The following is a 14,715-nucleotide window of genomic DNA, read 5'->3' on the forward strand; positions in this document are numbered from 1 at the left end:
TAATGGAAAAATTAAACCGCGAGAAAAAAAGTGCCCACCTAGCCTGACGGGCATTCAAGCGCTTGGCAGCATCAAGATAGATCAGATTTTTATGATCAGTGAAAACCTGAATGGGAAATTCAGCACCTTCCAAGAGATGACGCCAGTGTTCAAATGCGAGTTTAATCGCCAGCAATTCCCGATTACCAATATCGTAATTAAGTTCAGTCTCGGAAAATTTTTTTGAAAAAAAGGCACAGGGATGTACTCCATCCTTGTTTTCCTGAGACAACACCGCACCAACCCCCACCGAAGAAGCATCAACCTCAACCAAAAACGGCTTAGTCACATCAGGCTGCATAAGGATGGGAGCAGAGGTGAACCTCTCATTTAGAAACACAAAAGCTTCAATGGCCTCAGAAGTCCACTGAACCGCATTAGCACCTTTCCTGGTGAGATCGGTCAGCGGTTTGACAATAATAGAAATTTTTTTTATGAATTTTCTGTAATAATTGGCGAAACCCAAAAACCTCTGTATCGATTTCAAACCAATAGGCCTAGGCCATTCCTGCACAGCTTGAACTTTAACCGGGTCCATCTCAAAACCTTCACTGGAGATAATGTAGCCCAAAAAACTAATTCTCTGTACAGCGAACTCACATTTCTCCAGCTTAGCAAAAAGCGAATTGTCCATTAATAACTGTAATACCTCACGTACGCTCCGCCAATGAGACTCCAGATCCGGCGAATAAATCAAAATGTCATCCAATTACACAACCACATTTTTGCCGATTAAAGGTCTAAGGATATCATTAATAAGATTCTGAAAAAATGCTGGAGCATTGGTGAGACCAAAAGGCATAACCAGATTCTCAAAATGACCCACAGGAGTGTTAAAAGCAGTCTTCCATTCATCACCCTCCTTCATGCGCAACAAATTGTATGCCCCCCGGAGATCAATTTTAGAGAACCACTTGGCCCCCACTAACTGGTTAAATAAATCAGGAATCAATGGCAGTGGGTAAGAATTGCGTACAGTAATTTTATTAATCTCACGAAAGTCCAGACAAGGACGTAAACCGCCATCTTTTTTTTTTACAAAAAAAAATCCAACAGCCACAGGAGACTTGGAAGGCCTAATGTGACCGGCGGCCAAGTTTGTCTGTATGTATTCTTTCAAAGCCTTTCTTTCAGGAATAGTAAGATTAAATAAACGACTCTTAGGAAGAGTCGCGCCAGGGACAAATTCAATGGTACAATCATAGTCTCTATGGGAAGGCAAAACCTGCGACTCCTCCTCAGAAAAAACTCTCCAAAAATCCTGAATAGGTACAGGCAATTCCCCTCTATCCACAGCAGCAATGCGCCCGTTACAACACTTGTCATAACACTTAGGGCTCCAGGACTTAATTTCATTGGTAGACCAATCCAGTACAGGATTGTGCAATTTTAACCAGGGTAACCCCAATATTACTGGAGAAGGCAAATTATCCAATACCACCAAATCCAAATTCTCTTGATGAATACCATTAATAGTGAGGGGAAATTCACAGACCTTGTGAGTAACACTCTTCAAGGGAGAGCCATCGACAGAAACCACAGCAATAGGGGATGACAAAGTTTTAGGTTCTAATCTAAGTTTTTCCAAGAATCCCCCATCAATCACATTCAGAGTAGATCCACAATCCACAAATACCCAAAATTCAATTAATTCATCCTGAGCAGCAGTAGTGGCAGATAGGAATACTCCCTTAGAATTTAAACAGGCAATACGAGCATGACTGACCATTTTTTTTTCTTTCTTCTTACGAAGCACACAGCTCTTAATAAAATGACCAGAATTTCCGCAATAGAAACACAAGCCTTCAGAAAGTCGGCGGTCTTTTTCCTGAGAGCGGGGTGCCATCGCCCCAATTTCCATCGGCTCTCCATTGTCAGCACAGAACCTCTCAGGACTCGAAGCTGACATAGCAGAGGATTTGCTCTCATTAACCCTTTCACGCAGTCTCCTGTCCACCCGTATAGCTAATTGCATTGCCTCCTGCAAGTTTCCAGGTGTGGGATAAGCAATCAGTAAATCCTTTACCCTTTCACATAGCCCTGCAAGAAACAAGCTTTTCAAAGCAGAATCGTTCCACCCCACCTGGGCAGACCACCGACGGAAGTGAGAACAATATTTTTCCAGATTACCTGATCCCTGCCTCAAACGTCTTAATTCAGACTCAGCAGATGAGACACGATCAGGATCATCGTACAACAAACCCAAAGCAGAAAAAAAACTATCCACTGATCTAAAGCACGGATCACTAGGTTGGAGAGAGAAGGCCCATCCCTGAGGATCTTTGCGCAAAAGTGACATTATGATCCCTATGCGCTGTGATTCATCACCAGAGGATCCGGGTCTCAAACGAAAATATAATAGACAAGCATTTTTAAAAGAAAAAAAATCTTGTTGTTCGCCAAAAAATAGATCAGGCAGACGTACCTTAGGTTCCACAAAATGCGGTCCAGAACAGCTACTCACGTGTTGTTGGAGCTTGGTCACCTCCAGAGAGAGTCCCTGCAAGCGTTGAGCCAAACCTTGCACCGAGACCATGATGGAAAACTGGAGGTCTTTCCATAGAGAAATTTTTTTTTTTTTATGGCTGGAATTACTGTTATGATCTGCTACAGAGACTAAGGAAAGAAAGGAGATCTATCCCTACAATAGAAAGAAACAAGATCCCTACGATGTAACGGGGAACCTGATCCTGCGATCAGACCCGCTAAAGTCCTCGACTAGTCTGAACGCAGACCTATAGATGTGAGGTAGGGATCCCTACAAGATCTAGGGACTGGGAAAAGTTGGACACCTCCTAGCAGAAATAGTAGCAGTCAAAGACAAACACACAACAAAAAGGCATAGGGGTCAGAATACCTAGCAAAACTAACAGAGAACGGCAACAGAGCAACAAGCTAGCTCAACAGTAGTAAATACAAATGAAGTCCAGCAAAGCCAGGAGGGCGGAGCCGGATTAAATAGGCAAAATGGTCATGTGACCAGCAAACTAAAAAAAAACTAACAGGAGAGTTGTAACACGCTTGGTGGCGAGCAATCTGGCCGTGACGGGGCGGGCTCCGAAGGGTCCATGCAAAGGCTGTGCCGCTCTTACAGGTGTGGTTTGTTTAGCAGTGATTCACCCGCCGCATCAGGTGTCTTCAAAAATGTCTCGGCGCAGGGTCTCCTGCAGGCTAAACCCTTCATCGCGGTAATGTGACAGAAAGAGCAAGCTGGACCCGTAACTTGGGGGCGGAGCGAGACGTCCAGGGGTGAATGAAGGAAGAGGGTGAGATGGTTGCCAGTGACTTTGAGCTGCTCTTCAGGGAGGAGGGTCGTGTTGCCTGCAAAGGTCTTCTGCTTGGGGTTACTGGTGGTTGCCTCCAGCCACGCGGGAGACCCTGGTCCTAGTATTAAAAGTAAAGAAGCAACAATGCTGGAGGCCCACTGTAATCAGAAGGATGCTGGTATTTTGCAGAGATGAAATAGAGCAAGAGAGAAAGCAAATGAAAAAAAGAAAAGAGAATGAATGTGTGCACTTGTGAAAGGAAATGGAAAAAAGGCATAGAAGAGAGTGCCCCCTGCTGGTGGAAGGAAGGAAAAAGCAAAAGCCTACAGCACCTGGTATTCCCAGGCGGTCTCCTATCCAAGTACTAACCAGGCCCGACCCTGCTTAGCTTCTGAGATCAGGCGTGTTCAGAGTGGTGTGGCCATTGGCAGAGACAAGCCTCTCACTTGCTGCTTTTCTACTTTGACGTCTGTCTGCCGGCTGCCCTTTCCAGTGCTCAGCAAGACCAGGTCCTTTTGTGCTTTCCCTTCTCTTCAATTTTTTTGCTGGCTTCCTTAAAAGGTCTTGTAGACACAACGCCCCACTCAGAGCCGCTGAGCTCACTGATCGGCTGCAGCGCTGTCGACGGAACGTCAGCTTCACGGCCAATACCACAGGCCGGGAGCAGAGGCAAGACTCACCGGTAGACCCGGGTAGGGTGAGCAGAGCGCGGTTAGTTGCTTTCTAATAGCCTGCAGCCGGGGATTAACTTTTAATGAAAGGGAACAATCCCTTTGACTGTCTGCAGCGCGCCACACCTAGGAAGCGCACTCTCACACACAAGCCAGCATGCACACGTGCTCGCACGTGACAACACCCCCTATCTGCTCCTACAACCTCTCCGTCACCATGCGTCAGACTCTCCTGCCTGTTTTATGATTTCAGGGCCCTAGCAGGAATCACCACCCCCTCCCCAATTCGTTCCGCACCTTCCTTGCACTGAGGTTAGCTCTTTGTCAGCCGTCTGGCTTGGTTACACAAGCTTCTTTGCAGAGAAACATGTTACTTCTGCTGGCCCTCGCTAGGCGGCCGGCATCCAAAACCTTCCCTGGGCACCTGCTGAAAGCCTGGCCCCTTCACGGCCCCAGGTGCTTTTAACGCCATCATTTCCACACGGCGAGCTGCGGAGTCAATAAGCACTCCTAGCCGTGGCAAGGAGCTAGGTGTCAGGCCTGCGTGAAGGCGGCGGGGTAGCGTACTTAGCTGCCAACTGGCTCAGAGGCCTTGGCGCTTCCATCATCTAAGTTACTTAAGGTCTGTGTCCGGCAAGGCGCCGTTCCATGCTAGTCGAGCTGGGCAGTAGGTAAAAACGTCATCAAAATGATCTACAGCACCCGGTGTTCCCAGGAGGTCTCCTATCCAAGTACTGTCCGAGCCCAGCCCTGCTTTGCTTCCGAGATCAGATGAGATCGGGCGTATCCAAGGTGGTATGGCCAGAAGAAGCTGCTCGATCCATCGCCCGGCCAGCATTTCTCAGGATCGCTTGGTGGCGAGCAATCTGGCCGTGACGGGGCGGGCTCCGAAGGGTCCATGCAAAGTCTGTGCCGTCCCTACAGGTGTGGTTTGTTGAGCAGTAATTCACCCGCCGCATCAGGTGTCTTCAAAAATGGCTCAGCGCAGGGTCTCCTGCAGGCTAAACCCTTCATCGCGGTAATGTGACAGAAAGAGCAAGCTGGACCCGTAACTTGGGGGCGGAGCGAGACGTCCAGGGGTGAATGAAGGAAGAGGGTGAGATGGTTGCCAGTGACTTTGAGCTGCTCTTCAGGGGGCAGGGTCGTGCTGCCTGCAAAGGTCTTCTGCTTGGGGTTACCGGTGGTTGCCTCCAGCCACGCGGGAGACGCTGGTCCTAGTGAACAGGAGCCTAGTATTAAAAGTAAAAAGCAACAATGCTGGAGGTCCACGGTGATCAGAAGGATGCTGGTATTTTGCTGAGATGAAATAGCGCAAGAGAGAAAGCAAATGAAAAAAAGAAAAGAGAATGAATGTGTGCACTTGTGAAAGAGAATGGAAAAAATGCATAGAAGAGAGTGGCCCCTGCTGGTGGAAGGAAGGAAAAAGCAAAAGCCTACAGCACCTGGTATTCCCAGGTGGTCTCCCATCCAAGTACTAACTAAGGATTTTCCCAACATAGAAGATCTGCAGAAACTAAGGATTGGTAGGAAGGAATGTACATATACATTCATGTCCATATTTGAACGGTTGTACAAAGCTCTCATCAAAAATGGAAAAGTACAACATATGATAACAACTTTTGTACAAAAATTCAAATTCCTAAATTCAGTTTCCCAAGTTATGGCATCACAAAAAAATTCATTATTTGAATGTGCGCAGATGGATTTTGTTAGAAAACATGAGAATCGTGAAAAGAAAATAAATCAAGCTAAATTTATAAAACCAGGAAAGGTAAAATCTTACCAAAAGCCAATATCAAACTCTCCTAGACTGAGTCATCCCCATAGTGAACTCTATCAAATACGCAGAAGATTTCATATATGTTATAAGCCATATCAGCCAGTGCAAAGATCCATCTCTCCACAGAATGAGTTAATTCTCAGTCAGAACTGTGATTCTCTAAAAAGGAAAATGGCTGAAACTGATGGACAGAGACAGGTGAGATGACCAACTCACAGTGACGTCATGGAATGTGGACAGAAGAACAGGCAGTTCTCTGAGGTTTTGAAGGATATAAAACTGTCTTTCCTAAATAGGGCGTTCCTGGAGATATTTGAGAGAGACAAAAGATTTGGTTTAGGGAGTGGCTAAGGAAAAACTGTAATTATAATGTTGTATCAAAATGTAATACAATGTCTCAATATTTATTTATAATCTTATATAGTAAAATTGTAGTTACATAGTTTCTAATAGTTCATATATATATATATATATATATATACACTTGTCTAAGTAGAGATTGCTTATAATTGTATTTATATATACGTTTATAAAATAGATATATATATTAATTAATAAATTAGAACTTCATATATATAAATTTAAGTAGCAATATTTTGAATTACATTAGAACCAACCAATATATGTATAAGATATTTAAATAATTCTGTTTCTGTATGAATGTGATATTTAATTTTATTTTCTTATATTTCTTTAGAGTTTTCATTCCAAAGCAGGATTTGATCAAAGAACTCTAAAATGGATTTATTTCTTTATTCACACAGGAAGTGAAAAAATTGCATGATTTTATGTGTATAACATTTTAAAATAATAACAATATATCTAGTTGAACTATAATATATATGTAATACTTATTAATTCTTTTGTGTTGCTAATATTTTCTGTGCATGAAGTGTTCGTGCAAATTAAAGTAGCTTTACAGCATGACGTGTGACAGCTGCGGCCTTTGAACTTTGAGCTAATAGTATAGGATCCCATTCATTCTATTTTCAACTGATGTAACTTAAGACCGGGCAGCCAGTGAAAAAAGAATCTAAGACAAGAGTTTTTTCAAGTGTCTGAAATTCCAGTGACTTACTCTCATATTATATAATATGTACTTGGGGAATATTCAAAGAAATATAAAGATATTCAATTGATATGGCAATGCGCATTAATAAATTGGGATACAACAATTTTGGGTTAAATATATATATATATATATAAAACTTCATATGTGGAATGTTTGAGTTGAACAGATCTGTGAATGTCATAGTGAAGGTGACAGATGAGTAAATCAGCAGCTGCTAAGTGTGATTGATGTGACAGAGGCCTCGTATGTTTGTATGTTTAAAAAAAAAAAAATGTTTCTTTATGTGAAGGTACAAAAATATATTTAATTCTGAGTAAATTATAATACATAATTAGGTATTATCTACATATGTATATTTCTATATTTCTTTAATAATTATTATTTCTTGATTTAACTAATAGTGGATAAGGGCAACCACACATCAAAATATTTTTCAAAGCAAATTTATATTTAGAATAATTTTCCACATGATAATATTCTTGAATAACTATAATATTATTTTTAATGGTTACCTAAATAGGTACACACCTCTCTTTAGTCACATCTATGCTACTCATCGATATGAAATTTATGCACAATATTTCTAGAAGAATAATTATTTTTAATTGGGTTCTGATATATACATAAATTTTATAAAATAATATTTTTGGTATTAAGGGGGAAAATGTGTTTTTGATCCTGATTACATAATCACTTTTGATCAATACTTATTTTACACACATTTAATAAAGAAGAAATAATAAGGTACTATGGTATAATTAAGAAGGGTATTACATGCAAAGTTGCATAATTTAATATTTTTTGGTGGTACAAGGTTATGACAAATATGAAATCATCCAGATAATGGAGATATAAGGGTATTTTTTATGGAGAATATAATTACTCTGCATTTGTCATTAAAATTTAAAGGCCTTATTTTTATTTTTATTCTTATTTTTACTCTTAATTTTATTTTTCATTTTTAAAATTTTATTCTTACTTTATGCTTCTTATTTTTCTATTTTTTCATTTTTTAATTCTCATTTGATTTTATTTTAGTTCAATATCTCAATTGAGAAAACACATTAATATTTAATAAAGTAATGTCTAATACAAGAGTATTGCTTCATTAAATATATATTGCTAAGGAAAAAAATGTTTACATTTTCTGAGTAAACACAACAATTCATTCATTCATTTATTCATTCATTCATTCATTCATACATTCATATATTTATTCATTTTGGTTCAGGAGTATACATTCTTTGATATTATTGGTTTAATAAAGATATAAAAACTTGTTTTTTCAAAATACACTGACACCTATGGGTTGGAAAAGGTAATTACACCTATGACATAAAAATGTTCTATCATATGGAGAACTTGATTGATAATGAATTATTATCTATTATTGTTTATTATTCCAAACATAATTTATTTTAATATTTTGATAATAATTAGATGGATATTACTGATTGCTATGGTACGCTGTGATATTATAGGTTAGGAAAAACTGCCAGATTTGGTATCAGATTAGGGAATGAAGACTTCAATCAAGACATCGCAATTATGAATTCTATCTTAATAAAGACTTTTAATTTTTATAAATCAAAGAGATTCTCAAAAGTTACAAGAAGAAGCAACTGATATCCGGACGTCTCAGAAGGTAACAGGTGTGAATGCTGAGTGTTATAATAGACTGTGTCCATTACATACAATACAATTCACACCACTGATCACCAGGACGGCAGAGGACGATAATCCTATATGTACTGTGTTGTGTTCAAGTTTCATCACGTTCCACTGGTTTCTTATCACCTGCAATGCTTCAATGAAAGCTGGTGAACAGGTAATACCTGGCATATGTGTCCTGTATATAAAGGACTGAGTACTGGTTATGGTGCTATATAAAGCAGGAAAGTGTCAAGTTAACCCTTGCTTTACTGACCAAAGACGTCACATCTGTTCCAAAAGTGACACGAGACCAGTGCGGACACACGGAAGATTCCAAAGACGATCCAACGTAAGTCCAGGTGACACTGCACAGATATTAAAGCTACATTTCATCCATGAACTTTGTTTTCTTATCAACTGACACACATGATCTTTCTAATAAAGAGTACAGTTTATGGACTGAACAATAATGAACACAATTATGGACTGTACAATATCTACATGCTGTAATTTATTTCAAAGGAGTTTTCATCTAAAGACTGTGTTATAAAAGAACCAAGAAGAAGACGAGACGACGACCCGATGACATCAGATGATGACGATTGAACCCGCGATTGCTTCAATTTAGATATAGGGAAGTATTATTATACATATTAAATGAATATTAGTCGCGGCTTACCATAACATGAATTCACATCATTATATAACAATAATCCGATATTGATACTATTATTACTATTATTATTATTATGGAAATTTAATGATATTGCCAAGGAAGAAGAAAAGAAAAAATGGTTGATGAATGTATCTTCTTTTGAGAATTTTCAGTTAAAGTCCTTTTATTCTCAAAAAGGGGGAAATGTTAAATGGTTAATTATGGAAATTCATTTGGAATGTTAATCGATAATCATTTTTCTGAGTTCTATGCCTCAGCCATCGTGTCTAGTTGACAGGCGCTAGTTGTGTGTGTATTTTTGGTTCACTACCATATGTAGAACAGGTGTGCCATACGACTGGCTATAAAAGCCCATGGTACAGAAAGGAAGGGCTCTCTTGCTCTGCCCACCCCACAAGACACAGAATCTTCATGCTGAGAAGCAGATGACATGTAGGCCTGGACACATGCTGGACAAAGACATGATTTACCAGCCAGGATCCAAGGAAAGATGGGTGAATCTCAACAATTAAGCTAATTATGGACAAATGGACAATTACTTTATAACTAATTATTGTATGTACCTGCTGCAATCTGATTCTTTTTAATGGACAATCCAAGAATAAATAGATACATTTTTTTATAAGAATATCGTGATATTGATACTTTGAGAAGTCCTCAGTAGAAAAAAAATGATAGAGGAGGAGTATTATTTTACAGTCTCCCATCCAAGTACTAACCAGGCCTGACCCTGCTTAGCTTCCAAGATCAGATGAGATCGGGCGTGTTCAGGGTGTTGTGGCCATAGGCAGAGACAAGCCTCTCACTTGCTGCTTTTCTACTTTGACATCTGGCTGCCGGCTGCCCTTTCCAGTGCTCAGCAAGACCAGGTCCTTTTGTGCATTCCCTTCTCTTCAATTTTTTTGCTGGCTTCCTTAAAAGGTCTTGTAGACACAACGCCCCACTCAGAGCCGCTGAGCTCACTGATCGGCTGCAGCGCTATCGACGGAACGTCAGATTCACGGCCAATGCCACAGGACGGGAGCAGAGGCGAGACTCACCGGTAGACCCGGGTAGGGTGAGTAGAGCGCGGTTAGTTGCTTTCTAATAGCCTGCAGCCGGGGATTAACTTTTAATGAAAGGGAACAATCCCTTTGACTGTCTGCAGAGCGCCACACCTAGGAAGCGCACTCTCACACACAAGCCAGCATGCACACGTGCTCGCACGTGACAACACCCCCTATCTGCCCTAACAACCTCTCCGTCACCATGTGTCAGACTCTCCTGCCTGCTTTATGATTTCAGGGCCCTAGCAGGAATCACCCCCCCCCTCCCCAATTCCTTCCGCACCTTCCTTGCCTTCCTTGCACTGAGGTTAGCTCTTTGTCAGCCGTCTGGCTTGGTTACACAAGCTTCTTTGCAGAGAAACATGTTACTTCTGCTGGCCCTCGCTAGACGGCCGGCATCCAAAACCTTCCCTGGGCACCTGCTGAAAGCCTGGCCCCTTCAAGGACCCGAGTGCTTTTAACGCCATCATTTCCACACGGCGAGCTGCGGAGTCAATAAGCACTCCTAGCCGTGGCAAGGAGCTCGGTGTCAGGCCTGTGTGAAGGCGGCGGGGTAGCGTACTTAGCTGCCAACTGGCTCAGAGGCCTTGGGGCTTCCATCATCTAAGTTACTTAAGGTCGGTGTCCGGCAAGGCGCCGTTCCATGCTAGCCGAGCTGGGCAGTAGGTAAAAACGTCATCAAAATGGTCTACAGCACCTTGAGTTCCCAGGAGGTCTCCCATCCAAGTACTGTCTGAGCCCAGCCCTGCTTTGCTTCCGAGATGAGATGAGATCAGGCGTATCCAAGATCATATGGCAAGTAGACGCTGAGCGTTCCATCGCCTGGCCAGCCTTTCTTAGGATCGCTTGGTGGCGAGCAATCTGGCCGTGACGAGGCAGGCTCCGAAGTGTCCATGCAAAGGCTGTGCCATCCCTACAGGTGTGTTTTGTTTAGCAGTGATTCACCCGCCGCATCAGGTGTCTTCAAAAATGTCTCGGCGCAGAGTCTCCTGCAGGCTAAACCCTTCATCGCGGTAATGTGACAGAAAGAGCAAGCTGGACCCGTAACTTGGGGGCGGAGCGAGACGTCCAGGGGTGAATGAAGGAAGAGGGTGAGATGGTTCCCAGTGACTTTCTGCTGCTCTTCAGGGGGGAGGGTCGTGTTGCCTGCAAAGGTCTTCTGCTTGGGGTTACCTGTGGTTGCCTCCAGACACGCGGGAGACGCTGGTCCTGGTGAAAAGGAGCCTAGTATTAAAAGTAAAGAAGCAACAATGCTGGAGGCCCACGGTGATCAGAAGGATGCTGGTATTTTGCAGAGATGAAATAGCGCAAGAGAGAAAGCAAATGAAAAAAAGAAAAGAGAATGAGTGTGTGCACTTGTGAAAGAGAATGGAAAAAAGGCATAGAGGAGAGTGCCCCCTGCTGGTGGAAGGAAGGAAAAAGCAATAGCCTACAGCACCTGGTATTCCCAGGCAGTCTCCCATCCAAGTACTAACCAGACCCAACCATGCTTAGCATCCAAGATCAACCAAGATCAGGGAGTGTCCAGGGTGGTGTGGCCGTAGGCATAGACAAGCCTCTCACTTGCTGCTTTTCTACTTTGACGTCTGGCTGCCGGCTGCCCTTTCCAGTGCTCAGCAAGACCAGGTCCTTTTGTGCTTTCCCTTCTCTTCAATTTTTTTGCTGGCTTCCTTAAAAGGTCTTGTAGACACAACGCCCCACTCAGAGCCGCTGAGCTCACTGATCGGCTGCAGCGCTGTCGACGGAACGTCAGCTTCACGGCCAATGCCACAGGCCGGGAGCAGAGGCGAGACTCACCGGTAGACCCGGGTAAGGTGAGTAGAGCGCGGTTAGTTGCTTTCTAATAGCCTGCAGCTGGGGATTAACTTTTAATGAAAGGGAACAATCCCTTTGACTGTCTGCAGCGCGCCACACCTAGGAAGCACAATCTCACACACAAGCCAGCATGCACACGTGCTCGCACGTGACAACACCCCATATTTGCCCCTACAACCTCTACGTCACCATGCGTCAGACTCTCCTGCCTGTTTTATGATTTCAGGGCCCTAGCAGGAATCACCCCCCCCTCCCCAATTCCTTCCGCACCTTCCTTGCCTTCCTTGCACTGAGGTTAGCTCTTTGGCAGCCGTCTGGCTTGGTTACACAAGCTTCTTTGCAGAGAAACATGTTACTTCTGCTGGCCCTCGCTAGGCGGCCGGCATCCAAAACTTTCCCTGGGCACCTGCTGTAAGCCTGGCCCCTTCACGGCCCCGGGTGCTTTTAATGCCATCATTTCCACATGGCGAGCAGCTGAGTCAATAAGCACTCCTAGCCGTGGCAAGGAGCTCGGTGTCAGGCCTGCGTGATGGCGGCGGGGTAGCGTACTTAGCTGCCAACTGGCTCAGAGGCCTTGGGGCTTCCATCATCTAAGTTACTTAAGGTCTGTGTCCGGCAATGCGCCGTTCCATGCTAGACGAGCTGGGCAGTAGGGCAAAACGTCATCAAAATGGTCTACAGCACCCGGTGTTGCCAGGAGGTCTCCCATCCAAGTATAGTCTGAGCCCAGCTCTGCTTTGCTTCCGAGATCAGATGAGATCGGGCGTATCCAAGGTGGTATGGCCAGTAGACGTTGCTCGATCCATCGCCCGGCCAGCCTTTCTCAGGATCGCTTGGTGGCGAGCAATCTGGCCGTGACAGGGCGGGCTCCGAAGGGTCCATGCAAAGGCTGTGCCATCCCTACAGGTGTGGTTTGTTTAGCAGTGATTCACCCGCCGCATCAGGTGTCTTCAAAAATGTCTTGGCGCTGTGTCTCCTGCAGGCTAAACCCTTCATCGCGGTAATGTGACAGAAAGAGCAAGCTGGACCCGTAACTTGGGGGCGGAGCGAGACGTCCAGGGGTGAATGAAGGAAGAGGGTGAGATGGTTGCCAGTGAATTTCATCTGCTCTTCAGGGGGGAGGGTCGTGTTGCCTGCAAAGGTCTTCTGCTTGGAGCTACCGGTGGTTGCCTCCAGCCACCCGGGAGACGCTGGTCCTGGTGAAAAGGAGCCTAGTATTAAAAGTAAAGAAGCAACAATGCTGGAGGCCCACGGTGATCAGAAGGATGCTGGTATTTTGCAGAGATGAAATAGCGCAAGAGAGAAAGCAAATGAAAAAAAGAAAAGAGAATGAATGTGTGCACTTGTGAAAGGGAATGGAAAAAAGGCATAGAAGAGAGTGCCCCCTGCTGGTGGAAGGAAGGAAAAAGCAAAAGCCTACAGCACCTGGCATTCCCAGGCGGTCTCTGTTAAATGGTTAATTATGGAAATTCATTTGGAATGTTAATCGATAATCATTTTTCTGAGTTCTATGCCTCAGCCATCGTGTCTAGTTGACATGCGCTATTTGTGTGTGTATTTTTGGTTCACTACCATATGTAGAACAGGTGTCCATACGACTGGCTATAAAAGCCCATGGTACAGAAAGGGGGGGCGCTCTTGCTCTGCCCACCCCACAAGACACAGAATCTTCATGCTGAGAAGCAGATGACATGTAGGCCTGGACACATGCTGGACAAAGACATGATTTACCAGCCAGGATCCAAGGAAAATGGGTGAATTTCAACAATTAAGCTAATTATGGACAAATGGACAATTACTTTATAACTAATTATTGTATGTACCTGCTGCAATCTGATTCTTTTTAATGGACAATCCAAGAATAAATAGATACATTTTTTATAAGAATATCGTGATATTGATACTTTGAGAAGTCCTCAGTAGAAAAAAATAATACAGGAAGAGTATTATTTTACAATGGTGAGCCAGCCAGTCCTGTTTTTTTGTTTTTTAAATTAAGTAAGTGAATTTCTTCCGTGAACAAGGGGGGAGTCCTGACGAGCTGAACAGCTGTTGTTCACGTGTCAGTAAATTCACTAGTTTGTCACGAGAAGCAGAAAGGACCTACAGACTGAGGAAAGACAGGAAGCAGAGGTACTAACAAGGAACAGAATCACACAGGAAAAGAATCAGATGAACTGAAGACAGGACGTGCTGATAAAGAGAAGCCAAGGAATCTTAAGGTAAGCAAAATATGGATATAATTTCTTCTTTTGCTAAACAAAGTAATATTAATTTCAAAGTTAATGTAGGAGATGACATAGAAGTTTTGTGGCTCAGTTTATACAAAGAATGTGAATTGCAGAATTTACAGTTAGCTTCTAAATTGGTAAATAGAGACAAACAGAAATTGAGAAATATTCTACATTTGGTAGATTTTTTTCATAGTCTTGTGTTAGAGATTTCTAAGCAGGAAAATAGTGTAGAAGTGTCAGACGGTGATACTGATTCAGACTGTAATGTGGAAAATGAACAAGAAGTAAGACACGTGTCTGTAACTGAAGTTGACCTTGGGTCTGACCAAGAGACGGACATACAGAAACCTGACATGGGAGGAGACATGACTGACATACGAGAAACCGACATACTAGGTGATGTGGGAGGAGACGTGAGTGACGTAGGAGGAACGGACGTACAAGAGCCACTAAATATATCAGA

General features: G+C 43.1%; 4 pseudogenes; all 4 read right to left on the bottom strand.

Moving 5' to 3' along the window:
• Nucleotides 1-3,625: 3,625 nt before the first annotated feature.
• On the bottom strand, nt 3,626-3,734 carry LOC141268842 (5S ribosomal RNA; annotated as a pseudogene).
• Nucleotides 3,735-4,666: 932 nt separating this feature from the next.
• On the bottom strand, nt 4,667-4,785 carry LOC141268405 (5S ribosomal RNA; annotated as a pseudogene).
• Nucleotides 4,786-11,629: 6,844 nt separating this feature from the next.
• Nucleotides 11,630-11,749, bottom strand: LOC141269795 (5S ribosomal RNA; annotated as a pseudogene).
• Nucleotides 11,750-12,690: 941 nt separating this feature from the next.
• On the bottom strand, nt 12,691-12,810 carry LOC141269779 (5S ribosomal RNA; annotated as a pseudogene).
• Between the last annotated feature and the right edge of the window lie 1,905 nt (nt 12,811-14,715).

This window comes from Phyllobates terribilis, unplaced genomic scaffold, assembly GCF_046119375.1.
Source record: "Phyllobates terribilis strain yellow unplaced genomic scaffold, ASM4611937v1 Scaffold_4__5_contigs__length_816908805, whole genome shotgun sequence".
Lineage (NCBI taxonomy): Eukaryota > Metazoa > Chordata > Amphibia > Anura > Dendrobatidae > Phyllobates > Phyllobates terribilis.